We start from the raw sequence: 13,442 nt of genomic DNA, 5'->3' as shown, positions 1-13,442 counted from the left end.
TTTTTGTGTTTTCAAGTTTGAACATGTTTCCTCGACTAGTTATAACTGCCACGGCCAACTTTGCATTTGATAGAAAACACAGCTTGTGTCGCGTTTTGTAGAGTTACAACACACTTGAGATTTTGTTCCACTCGCCGTTGCCCTGAGCGTGTTAACTTGAGCTTCTGTCGCAGGAGTGACATCCCATTGGTGCTGTTGCATTCTCCCTCAGGTCCTGAAATCTGACATAAGTTAACTAAACTGGGGTTTAAATTTCTTTTATTTGTCATTTTTGAATTGCTATTCTATTGTACCAATATAACTTTGCTGGCACCCTTAAAAGTACTTTGTTTAGTACGTAACGTTAGTTTCGATAAGCTGAATTTCGCTCTTTGAGACGGTTTTAAGACCATTACAAATATAATTTCAGATCTGTTTCATGTTCAAATGAACAAAAACAACTATTATGTTTCTGAAAATCTGTACTTGCAATTTAAATGAATTTAAGCACACTCAACATCCAATGTTCCAATGCTTTTACAAGTTCCTATTAAGGGAGTTTTTATGCACAAGTGCAGTTAGAGATTATTTTTTACACTCTCAAGCACCAGATACGCTGTTCTCCAGTCAGCTCTTGTTACATTTGCAGTTACCCATATTATGACATGTTAACAGAGACAAAATTAGCTTATTACATCTAGAAATAACCATTTTTAATGAGATAGAATGCCATATTATTCCACTGACACCAGCTGGGTTTGCTCAGATAATTTCTGACTGGGCTACACAGTTGGGTGTGGATATGTCAAGTATTATTTTTGTTTCAGAGGGATCACTAGAAATGTTCTCCATGTCACTTAAAAGCGAGACTGAAGTTAACGCAACTTCAGAATTTTAACTTCGAAACCCTTATTTTAAGCCCTGTCAAAACCAGGTTTAAGACACTAAGATTTGGATTTTGGACTCAGAAACAACCCTCAGAAACATTTTTTTTTTAACGTGCACAATCACACTGATGTTTCTAGAATGTAACTTTTCCCCTAATTGCTCTGTTCAGTAACATTTGCCAACTAGCGCTGGTAGGTATATGAAAATGTGTCTTGCCGGCAGTTGGAACTTAATCTAGAAGCAATCTACAACAGAACACTGACAATTCCAGCAGATTGTGGACTCGCAGGGGTCACCAGTGATACTTCGGGATCATCCTGAGGGGAACTATGTACCCAGTTTTAATCCATCAGACTGTTGCCAAACAGCTGCTGCACTCAAAATCATGACGGTACTCGAGGAAAGGTTAGATGATCAGAGCAAGTTATGACGATACAATGATTGAGAACGAAGATAATTACTAAAAATTGAACAATCAAATAAAACACATTACTGGATAAGTGAACACTGATGCTAGAGGCATCAGCTGTTGTTGGGGGTGGGGGGGGGGTTGCTTTGGGTGAGTGTCAGCCAGGTAACAACACTACAGGAAAAACACAATGACCTTTACAGTTGAGTTGCAAAATGTAGTTTTCTGCTCCAGAGCAGAGCTGCCGGAGCTGTAAGATAATCAAGTGTTGTGCTGCGGGCCATCTCAGCCGGGTGGACACACACACAAGGACACACGTGGCTCTCACCCAGGTCACCCTGCTGAACCACATGGCAGAAGATGAGAGAAGGATGGAGGGACGGGGATTAGCATCAGTGAGTGAACGCAGCCTGGAGCAGGTGCATCCATAATTGCAGAGCGGTTGTTGGAATACAGAGTGATAGTTGTACTGCCTCCATATAAAATACCGCTCCACTATGTATTTGGCATTGGAGACCGAGTACGTCAAATAAACTAAGATATGAGACTGTAAACAACCCTTGATATTCCCGTCAGTGGGATAATCATTGATTATAATAAGGTTTAATGCAGCAGCGCAGAGAGATACTTCAGACAGGCTTTAACACACACTGGATAGACACACTTGTGCGCACACACACACACACACACACACACACACACTCTGTGACATCCTGAGACGCTCGCTGCGTGTATGTGTGTGTGTGTGTGTGTGTGTCTTTAGCAGATGTTCCCAGCTGAGCCCGCCAGCTACGAGCCTTGTTTTGTTTATTGTACACTGATCCTGACCAACTGATGAGGATCTGACTCCACTTTTGCTCCCATGGGAAAATGCATTTTTGCTTACTGCTTTGTTATATTTTGAAGATTTGACAGTGTGATCGCGCTTCATGTTTTAGTCAACGTCACGAAAACAGGATGTTAAGTATGGGTGTCAAAGTAAAAGGCTGAGTGACAATCTCACCTGAGCCAGCCCCTCCTGGTCTGATCAAACGTGTATTAGCCTTGCTGGCGTGGACGCGTCTCACTGTAGGCAACTTCCTCTCCCACACACTGATGATTCAAAATAATAGCGGTGCATGATTGGTAATGACCGATATTAGTAACTGTTTAAATATATCAGTATAATATGGGGGATGGCTAATATTAAAAAGCAATTGGCTTTTCCAAATGTTTTGAAAATGAATCAAAACTTTCATATTTCCATATATTCTTCCTGTGCTCACAAAATGCTGCTATCGTATCAGCTTGTTTTATACAGGCAGCAATAGCAAATATCAGCTACAAGCCAAATCAGCTGTACAATATCGGCATCTCAGGTATCAGCAAAATCCTGTATATAAAAGGCATGAGAGGATCTGAGGTCAACAAAGAATACTAGGAATCCATTTTCAAAGAAAACCTTGTTTATCCAGATATGCCGTGAAGATTATGATCCAACCTCTGGCTGAAAGCACAAACCAATCGAGTGATGTCATGAAAATAGATGGAGGCGGGAGGAGGGGGAGGACGGAGATGCACTGCACGCCGTTATTATGAAGAATCTGGGTCACGTCACTAAAGAAAGGGGTCATTTGACAGTAATGACAACATCAGCATCTAATGAAATGACATTATACAACAACAGTCCATGCAGGAGTCATAATGGACTATTTTTGACAATGAAGCTCTCAATCATAGGTCTTTGAAATGTTTTAGCCCGTAAGCCCTGGATACATAAATCTCACAAAATATAAGACATAAAATTGATATCTCGCTCTCGTCTCCTTATATAAGTTCCATATCCGTAACTATTCGATCCCTGAAACTGTCATGTAATAGAGGACACCTTATTCAGAATGAGTGTGGTTATACGCGCGATAATATCCAGCCTATCACCCGCATTTAGGAGGATTCTGGTTGTTCGGATCTGAGGAACTTGGAGTAACTGAAGCACGTCGACATCACCCCCTTACGAAGAATTCATAAGTGGTTGTAAGTATGTTATTAATTGCATTGTAAAAACTTCATAAACCATCTTGTAACAGTTGTGATGACTTATAACCCATTTTCCCATAAATCTCAGTTAAATAGGCTATCAGACATTGTTACCTAGATGGATGAAAAAGAAAGGTAGTATTGCATACATTCATCTTTCCAAATAGTGACCCCACATTTACGTATCAAAAATTAGGTTCCACGTCATTAACAACTATTAATTTACGGACTATGGATTGTTAACAATGCAATAATAATGCACTTAAAACCATTTATGAATGCTTAATAAGAAGAAGACTGATCGTAAAGTGGTGCCCACTTTTCTTTTCTTTTTTTATTAGTTTTGCTGACGGAACAAACAAGATGCGACATGAGCATTTGGGGACGTTACGCCTTTTAAAAATTACGCTTAATTTTGCAAGAGGTTAAAAAAAAAACAACAACCCTCCTCAGACCACCACCTGAAGACTAATATTATATTATATCGCTGATCACAAGCCAACCAATCAACCATCCAGCCAACACGCTGTGGTGTTTTACATAAGCTTGTAGTAATAAAAAACTAACTCTGGTTGTTTCATGTCAAAAGGCTGGAGCCTGTGAAGGGCTGCTGATAAGAGTTCCAGCAGCAGGAGACCGAAGATCAGAAACAGCTCCGCGTTTCTTCTTCTTCTTACACATTGAGACCAAACGACGGGATGTTGGGCAGCAAACCTCTCATTCATTTCATTTATCTGATACTTTTGTAGATGGAAAGAAAGTGTGTTTCTGTGAGACATTGAAATTCATGGCGACTGATTAAATGTTGTTTTTCATTTTGCAATTCTCCGAAAACAAGGGGAAGCTTTTTGGAAGGTTTCGAAAGTTCTAACTCAAGAAATTAGCAACAGAAGTGGGAGTGAATGAAGGTTCCAAACCAGAGCTCTTATTGTTAAACTGCTGGTGGACCAATTTGAGTTGAGAGAATTTTGAAAATCCACGTTTTGGCAAAAGATCAGCCACTGTATTTCCTCTTGAGGGCAAGATGGAGTGGATGGACGCTAATCCAAGTTTGCCTTCAAGTTTGTTACCTCTGCCAAGGAGTTGATGCTTTCATTAGCGTTTGTTTGTCTGTCAGCAGAATCACACCACAACCACCGGCCTGATTTTCATCTGTAAATTGTTGGAGGGGTGAGACGTGATGCACAGATGAAGAGTGCCATTACTTTATGGAGCGTTCAATTTTCATTAATTTCTCTGGAAATCAAATGGGCTTTGGCAGAGGCCGAGTGCACTTCTAGTATTGTGTGTTTTCTTGTATTCGGTTTCTCTCTCTCTCTCTCTCTTGAGTGTGCAAGCAGCCAGAAATTAAACTGGCTTCATCCTCCAGTTGAAGGACATGAATAATCGAGCGTTTCTGAGGTGACACTCACCGACACTGTCACTTGACACGACAGGAAACAGGCACACACGAGGCTGAGGGGTTGTTTTAATGGTTCTACCTCAGCGCAGGGCTCAACTTTTTCCCCACTTTAGTTGCATTGGTGTAAATTTTAAAGTGAGTGCAGCAACTTCTCCAAAAAAAAAAAAAAAAAAAAAAAAACTGCTGTAGTGACCAAAATGAGATTTTCGCTACAAAGCACTTCTGCAGGAAATGGATCAGTAAGTTTGTAGTTTGACGCAGATCAGTTGTGACCAGACACCACGCGGCGCAGCGTGACCGGCTGCAGCTGCCGGAGCGATGCTTCCAATCACCAGGATGAGCAGCAGATTCACACGGGAAAAATATGACGACGTGTGTTTAAGTGAAATACAGCAGGTTAATTACCTTGGAATTTTACAGACATGGCAGACACGCGTGGGGTTAAGACCACATGAGACTTCTGCCACTGTTATTACTACAGTTCCCTACATACCAAAAACATTAACACGTCTGAACAATTCCAGAATTCCAGTCAAAACTACTACTAAGGTGGATAAGTGGCAAGTTCGTAAGCAGCTGTGCCTCTGGAAAACAAGTCCTGGAGCGAGTTAGTTGATACCTGCGGTTGATTGAAGCGATTAAAGATTATCAAAAAAGAACAAAACAAACTAATGGGCGGGATATTTGCAGCTTGACCTTCCACCGAGTAATAAACCGATCTGTCTTGTTATGAAAGCCTGCGAGCACTTTTGCGCTTCCTTCTCTGCGATTTGCTTTTTTGCTCGTTATTTTTTCTTACTTGCCAACCCGGTGCTGTTTCAATCTTTCTTTTATCTTTTAAAATGAATATCAGTTTTAATAGATGTTAGGACAAAAGATATGTCAGTAGGGATGCACAATAATGAATCCTTGGTATTGGCAGATATTGGTATTTTCTTTTACATATACTGGTATCGATCACCAGTATTAATATTGGCCCAGCAAAGCAAGGTGAGTTTCTTCATTTTTCCTCCATGTTGTGGTTGTTTATAACGCAGCAACAACATACAATGGGCTCTTCCAAATGCTTTAGAGACAAAGACAAACTCAACTTTTTCAACTTTTACTTTACAGTGAGCTTCAGCCACGCCGTCGCGGACACACATGACGGCGCATCGCCGATGAATCAGATACTCAGCCGCACACAACCTTGACATTTACGTGTCCGTTAACTGGCTGAACTCTGCGCTTTGCATGAGTTCATCTTTCTTCCTCATAGGAAAAAAAATGTGAGTGAGTGAAGATATAAACATGAGACAAGATAAGTAAATCCCCTGTAGCTGCTGCGGCGCTGCTGCATACCACCAAACCTTTACATATTCATGGTAAAAATGCTGTTCTAAACTAAATAAACATGGATACCGAAGGAAGCTGGTGCTGCAAAGCCTGGGTTCTGACTCCAGAGAGAAGATGGGAAATCTAACTGAACAATGAAAGGAGATGTGTGAAATTCTGAGCTATTTTGTTCAAGTGCATTATTTAGTAATGACTTTACAAGATGCTTAAAACCGAGTGCACAATCCTGCGTACCACTAACAAGTCCAATGTTCATTTTATAACCTGGATTGTACCGCACACACAAGGTCCTTCATGTGAGGCAGGAACTTAGCTAAGTAGGGATGTTTCACAGGTGGTTTTGGTTTTTCAGGTAAAATTAAAAAATAAATCCAACTCATACAGGTTAGAAACAGACTAAATGACATTGGTTTAGTAAGGCTTGAAACTGCAGTAAAACCTAACCGCAAGTTGCTACCAGCACTAGATGTGATGGATGAATGGATGAAAAGCTGATAAGTGGCTTCATGGCAGTGAGGTGACGCAGTTCTTACAACACAAATACTTACAAAAGGAAGTCCGATTAAAACACGTTCAGACAAAAGCAGCTCCGATTATTTCTCCACTGGACGGTTTGATAAATCAAGGCCCAAAAGATTAGGAGAACAGGATGGACATCAAGTTTCTCCATGGAGGTGGTCACCAAAACTGGGATTCCCCTCCCTGACGGTGGAACTGACGCAACACTGTGTTGTGACCAAGCCAACAGAAAACATTGGCGTACAGTCTGAGAATCACTGCTAAAAAATGTCCCCCAAACTTAACATGATGTTGTGTTTTTAATAATAAGAACAAGTCCTAACAAACTACATTTCTAACTTTATTTGTTGAGGCACTGTTTAATTTCACTGCCCGACTTTTTAAATGGATGTCTGGAATTCTTATTCTCCTCAACCTTCCAACAAGTGTGGTTTTTAGTTTGGTTGTAGGTGGTTGTTGTTGTTTTTTTTGCCTCATTCACAAATTAACAAACTCGTAGAGCAAATCCATCCCTTAATCTTGGCTTGAGGGCAGAGACAGAAGAGAATAAAGGAAGAGAACAGGAGAGGAGGGACAGATTTGACCTCTGACCTCCATTGTCTACATCGCCTAATAAACACATGAAGACTAATTCTGTCTCATATAAAGTTGAGGGATTACTCATGATGTACTTGCGTACTGGAGTGCAATTGTCCCTGTTTACATGAATGAGGATGAACTCGTCAGCCTCTGGACCAGTAGGTGGCGGTATGCTCCCTTACAACTGGTTGCCATCAGAATTCCACGTTGAGTGTGAAGGAATTGGAATTCCAATTGTTAGCTGGCGTCACTTCTGTATCGCTCCGCCCACAACAATGATACCTCCTTCCCCGTTTGATATCTGGTTTAAACTCAGCGGTGGGAACCAGCAGAACCTGCACGGAACACGATTTGGAGCAAGACAAAGGTTTGACATGCTGGAGTGACTTGATTCTCAACCTCATCGTCTAAGCGTGTTGGTCTAGAGCTTAGAAAGCATGATTCCAGACAGACTAACATGGTTACATGTATTTCAAAAGTTTAGCATTTCACACAATAATTCAACTCCCTCTAACATCACGTGTATGTGCTGGGGATTGAACCAGCAACCCTCCAATTACCGGCCACGAGCTCCTCAGCCAAGGCAACCTATTATACTGTATATTGGAGTCAACTGTAAGAAAATAACTGGTCAGAAATAAACAATACACGAGGGACGGCTGCTGGATGAGAAACACGGCAGATGAAAAGAAAAAAGGAGAGAGCAACAATTTTTTTTCTGCTAAAATAATAATAATTTGATGATTGTTACTGGTTAATTTGAATGTGCAGCTTGTGGACCTGCGTTACGGGTTATTAAAAAAAAAAAAGAGCTAAAAACAGAACTGAACGGAGAAACGAAAAACAAAAAAGGAGCAAAGATGAAAAGCGCTGAGTGGCGAGAGGCGGAACAGAGGCAGAACAATAGTCTACTGTTCTCCGAGCTCAATCGGTTACCACTCAGCTCTGCCCTTCTGGATGTGAGATTGCCTCTCAGCTGTGTGTGATCTGAAGGAGGTTGGACTGTTGAAAAGTCTGATATCACTTCGCTTCCCCGCTCGTCATTCTCCTTGTTGCTTCCTCTTATCCAAGAACAAGTGGCAAGTTGTTCCAAAGGTCCATCTCCAGTTGTTATGTTTGCTCCCCCCCCCCCAACCCGGCTGAAAATTGACGGCAGATAGAAATGAGAGGTGTCAGATGGCACTCCAATTCTGAAGCCAGTCGAGGAATTGTCCCCTCAGTGTCACGCCTGCTGCCTACCGCTGTCGCGTCTCAGTGTGCATGATTCACTCGTTTTATGCAAATACAACAGCGTCCCTGCAGCTACGATCCACATGTGACGACGACAGCGAAACATCAGCACGCCTCCCTCCCTCTCCTTCTCTGATCCAGCTGCTCATTTGGCAAAGGAGCAAAGAAATAAATGAAGTGCTTCAGCGGAAGGAAGGCTTCACTGAGAGAGAGAGAGAGAGAGAGAGAGGGAGAGAGAGAGATTGTGGGAAGAAGGAGCGAGATGAGGATTTGGAGTGAGGTTTTAAAGACAGTTTATTTACGCGAGTGTCTTTTTTTAGTGGGGGGGGGGGGGGGCTTAAAAATCAGAGGGCTTAAAGCCACTTCTGTCCAATTATGATTTCAGTAGCTGTTGTTTTTTAATCAACCTGCCTCTGTTACGCAATCTAATGAATAACTGGAAGCTGATCATTGTGAAACAACAATCCTGTTACACTGAATGCAGAAGCCAGAATTCCATTTCATTTCATTTGAATGTTAATGATTCAGCTACTTCATTCACTGCGGCCAGTAAGGAACTGAGATTCTTGTCAATTTATCTTAACTTTATGATTAAAGCTGATGACTCCTTTTAGTTCCCTCTTTACTAAATTCATCCACTGGGTTCATGGCTCGGATGTGTACCATACGTCAGTCTCCGCCAATGTTCTGGAACATTTTCACTCATCTTGCAGGGCTATCCAGTATATTTTATCCTATGATTACAAAATACCCGAACATATCACAAAAAAAAAGAAAGAAAAAAAAGAATAGTGCCTCTGTTTTCGATTCAAAAATTGTCGAGTTCTTTGGTTCTTTCTTTAACCCACACTTGAATGAGGGTTGTTTTTCTTGATTAAAAAAAAAAAAAGTCATTTTCTGACCCCAAAAAATGAGAGAGAAATGCATTTTTGTTGAAGTAGAAAATTGGTTTCAAAATTGTTCTGGGATTTTTTTTCTCTCCTTCCCATATGGTTACTTCAATTATGTACTACAAAACATTAACAGTAGCTTTGGCCCAGTGGTACAAATCTTCAGACTCTTTGGCAGGTTCACAAAACTCTGAATGGTTGAAGAAGCAAACCAGTTTACCTGAAATTTGCTTTGACTTTCCCCACTAAAAGCGATTGAATAACTTCAAAAAAATAAAATGCAACTTGATGATTTATCCTTTGGGGAATTGGAATTTGGTATTGAATGAAGAGACTTTTTTTTTTTTTTTTTTTTTTAATATTAGACAGCCGCTAAGTCTTGAATTCCAAACCCAGTTCTGCTCATGATACCTTCTGCTTGACATAATGCAGTGCTTTCTACATGAATTTAAAGTTTAATCTACAAGCACTTTAATCCAGGTGTTATGTAAAGATATTAATAGAAATCAAACCAGAAGTAAATGAGGTCTATATATATACGTAAATACACACACACACACACACACACACACACACACACACACACACACACACACACACACACGTGCGAAAGTGCCTTCATAATGGGTCGTTGCCATTGTCCGTGTAATGCGGCAGATTGGCTTAAACTAACCACCCTTCACATTTCACATCATTACTCCCACTTTAGAGTCTTGACCCTGACACTCCTGAGAAGCGTGCACAAGTTCTGCTCACACTGGGGAGTTTTCATTGTCTCAGGTAAAGAAAAAGGTCACAGAGTTGAACACGCTGTTGGACCAGATGGTGAGGAAACTCTCTCGCACGTCTCTGAGTCCCTGTCAGCCTGAGTGTGTTATGGCAGTTAAAGAATACAAAATGGGGGGGGGGGGGGGTGTCTTCATCTAGTAGGTCGCACAGAGGTCAACAAAATCTGAACAAAATCATCAACAACCTGAAAAAAATAACACAAGCAAAAGCAGGTGTGCTTCTCTAAACTCCTCCTGCATAAACTCAAGCAAGGCCTGGTCAGTTCCCATGACAACCAGTACTAACATGAAAGAGCGAACAGATGAGTGGAGGATGCTGCCACTCGGATCATCAGGGGCGACAGGGTGAGGAGAACGAGTGAACCCTGCTGCTCTCTCATCCGTGTGTTTCCTCACTGAGCTTCATGAGAAGTGAAGTTCATCCACAGCGCTGAGCCTCCTGCAAACAACCGGCGCGGGGCTGCACGGCGGAGGCGTGACTGTGGAGGAGCTGATTATTGTATTCACACAACACTGACCCAAATATGAGAGCAAACGTGGTCCAGTCCACCAGCTGACGGGAGGCTATTTTTAGCAGAGAGAAAAGGTGACCACAGAGAGATGAAATTAATGATCCAGTTGAGAACCGATGCTGAGGAGGTCGTGTTTTTGGTGGCGTTTCCTTGGTTATCTCCCAGCTGGTTTAAGCAAAATCTATTCTCACTGAACTTGGTGGAGGGATGTATTGAGCATGGGGCCAAAAAACACATTCAATTTGGGGGCAGTTTGGTCATAGTGTGACCTTGTGCTTACGAGAAGTAAACCTGAAAACCAAATATTACCGGGTTTCCCTCGACAGAGCAGCTACAATCCCAGGGGCCAAAGCTCACTCTGGATGAGATGTGGACTCTGAGGCTTTTGTCGTTTTCATCCGTATTTTTCTGTCCATAAAACACCACACAACCATGAAACCTTGCTGTTTGACCAACAACACTACAAACTTCTACTTCAAAGCCACAACAATACTTAGAACAGTTATGAAACCCCAGAAGTGAGAGGGGAAAAAAATGGCCGCCGATTCATCTCCTACTCTACTAATCAATTTAACCAAAAGATTGTTTCATCTCTTCTTTCTTTTTTGATCAAGCGGAGACAAAAGAAAAAAAAGACAAGACAAGATGAAAGCTTTCCAGCGTCGGCTGTCATATCAGATATCTGACGCTGAAGTGACCTTCTGGTTCTGGGGCGGCCCAATCATCACCAGAGATGACCCTGCCACCTGTAATTAAACAGTCCCCGCTATCGGCTAGCCCTCAAGTCCACGCAGAGATAACACAGCAGATGGTTAGAAAGATGCTTGTGTGCAATATAACTGCACATGAGTGAGCTGATCTGGACTGAGATGTAGTGGTTCTGCGTGTGTGTGTGTGTGTGTGTGTGTGTGTGTGTGTGTGTGTGTGTGTGTGTGTGTGCAAGAGAGAGAGAGACTGGACTGGTGCACTCAAACTATTGGAAAGTTGAATCAAGGCATCAACTGCACCTGGAGAAACTTTACTTTCAGACATGCAAATGAGTGCAAACAGCGACTCTACGTATCCGTGGATGATATGGAGTAGATGACTGTGTGCTAAAGTGCCACTAAACTCAACACAGCCAGACATTAAAACGGTTATTGACACAAAACAAGCAGTCTGCCAACCCACCTGGGGCTTCAGTTCATTACGCTTCTAACTGTTCTCCTCTATTTTAAACAGGTGCACCAGATTAATAGATTAATCAAGAAAAATAATAAGCGGATAAACCGATAATGAAATTGCAGCAGGGAGCTCTCGGGGCAGCCCCGGAGCAACACTTCAGCCATAAACATGAGTATTGATACATTCACAATGCACTGAAACATCTAAAAACTAGGGTTGCAGAATGATGGGTTGTTGTTGTTGTTTTTTTAAGATGATATCCAATATGCAGATTACATTTTTCTTTGGTCGATAGCCAACTATTTTGTGCAGGCACACTGACAAACACATGTAATCATTGTTAATTCTTATCTTAACGGAGACGTTTTTCTCTTTTTTCCAAAACATTAGGAAAAGTCAGCGAATCGTTTGTTTAATGCGTTGTTTCCTTCCTATCGTCGATGACGAGCACAGAGAGAGACTTTAGCAAAACTAGACAAATGTGACATTAAAAAAAATAGAAGAATATCTGCTGATATTATCGTGTATTCCTACTTAAAAGCTCAAACATGACAAGCATCAGTTTGGGAATTAAAAACTCACTTTCTTTTCCCCTTTAAATGCAGCAGTTCCAGTCCACTTGCACTTCTATGGCCTCTCTAGCCCTAAAGAGATACTGTGTCATAAATGAGAGAGATGTCAGCTTCAATTATGATCGAGGTACAGAGCCTCTGTGTAACTGCCTGCTTAGGTTAAGCTTTGTGATGAAGAAGCCTCCTCCTCCTCCTCCTCCTCCTCCTCATCTCCCCAGCGTGCACACTCTTACTTTTACCAGACCACAAGACATGAGATGACACGGTCTGCACACTTCTTTCAAAATACAACCAAAAAATTAAAAGAAAGAGAGGAAAAGGAGGAAAATAAGGAGTAATATTGCAGTTTCAAAGTGGATTTTAAGAGCTTTGCAATGGAGCATGTGCACGGTTGAGCAGTCGTCTCAGCAGTGTGTGAGCTGTGATGGTTGTGTTAGTGTAAGGAGGCTGAGGGAAGCCTAGCATGGCGGGTGCATAGATGCTGCTGCTGCTGCTGCTGCTGCTTTGTGGAAATGGGCATGATAACAAAAGAGGGGTGGGGGGGAGTGCATGCTATCACACTTCCACAATACTAGCAGCTCGGTAAAGGTTAAAGGAATGGCAGGGTAAATGTGTGAAGGAAACAAAGGAAAGCGTGAATACGGTAGAGAAAGAAACAATGCACGCCAGGAAGCACCTACCTTGATGTTGTCAAGCGACCACTTCTATCTTTGCATCTTCTTTTTTTTTGTTTTTTTGTTTTTTCTTTTTTTTTTTTCTTTTTTGCTGGAGCACCAGTTGTTAACCGCAAAAAATGTTCAAATGAAAAACTATGAAAAGGCATTCAATGCAAACCATGTTAGAAGGGATGTTTTAAAAAGCGAGTGGGTCAGCCCAGCTGGTTTTGCTAGTGATAACTATGCTCTTTTCCGTTTCCACAAAATCTTCATCAGGGAGGGAAAAAAAGAAAAGCCCCGTGTTGTTTTGCTAACGCTCGCCAAAAGGCTAACGTGAAGCACAACGATAGTGTGGCGAAAGCCGGCGAGTAGAGAGACGGTTGTTCGTCATCCTGCTGTGTTTTGTTGGGGCTGATAGGGAAGCAAAGGAAGGATGCTGCTCCCAGCGAGCAGGTCCCTCTGCTCTGCTGCCTACGGAAGCCCGGATGATCCACAACTCCTTT

The 13,442-nt window shown here is 41.8% G+C and overlaps 1 protein-coding gene across 3 annotated transcripts in view; it reads right to left on the bottom strand.

Moving 5' to 3' along the window:
* b4galt2 (UDP-Gal:betaGlcNAc beta 1,4- galactosyltransferase, polypeptide 2) overlaps positions 1 to 13,442 on the bottom strand; it is a 146,641-nt gene extending 133,199 nt beyond the window's left edge. The window contains exons 1-2 of one of the 3 annotated variants that reach the window (XM_086204073.1): positions 12,964 to 13,442; positions 12,294 to 12,366 (exon numbers count right to left, since the gene is read on the bottom strand). The gene's annotated coding sequence lies outside the window, so the exon portion shown is untranslated. Of the gene's footprint in view, positions 1 to 2,279; positions 2,369 to 12,293; positions 12,367 to 12,963 lie in introns of all 3 variants that reach the window. The other 2 variants (XM_086204072.1, XM_086204071.1) reach the window with 2 other exon arrangements.

The sequence above is a fragment of the Aulostomus chinensis genome, chromosome 5 (genome assembly GCF_037954235.1).
Source record: "Aulostomus chinensis isolate RoL2024-O1b breed Wild chromosome 5, RoL_Achi_v1.0, whole genome shotgun sequence".
Lineage (NCBI taxonomy): Eukaryota > Metazoa > Chordata > Actinopteri > Syngnathiformes > Aulostomidae > Aulostomus > Aulostomus chinensis.
The sequence above is the reverse complement of the archived record's forward strand: the minus strand, read 5'-3'. Positions and strand labels throughout refer to the sequence as shown.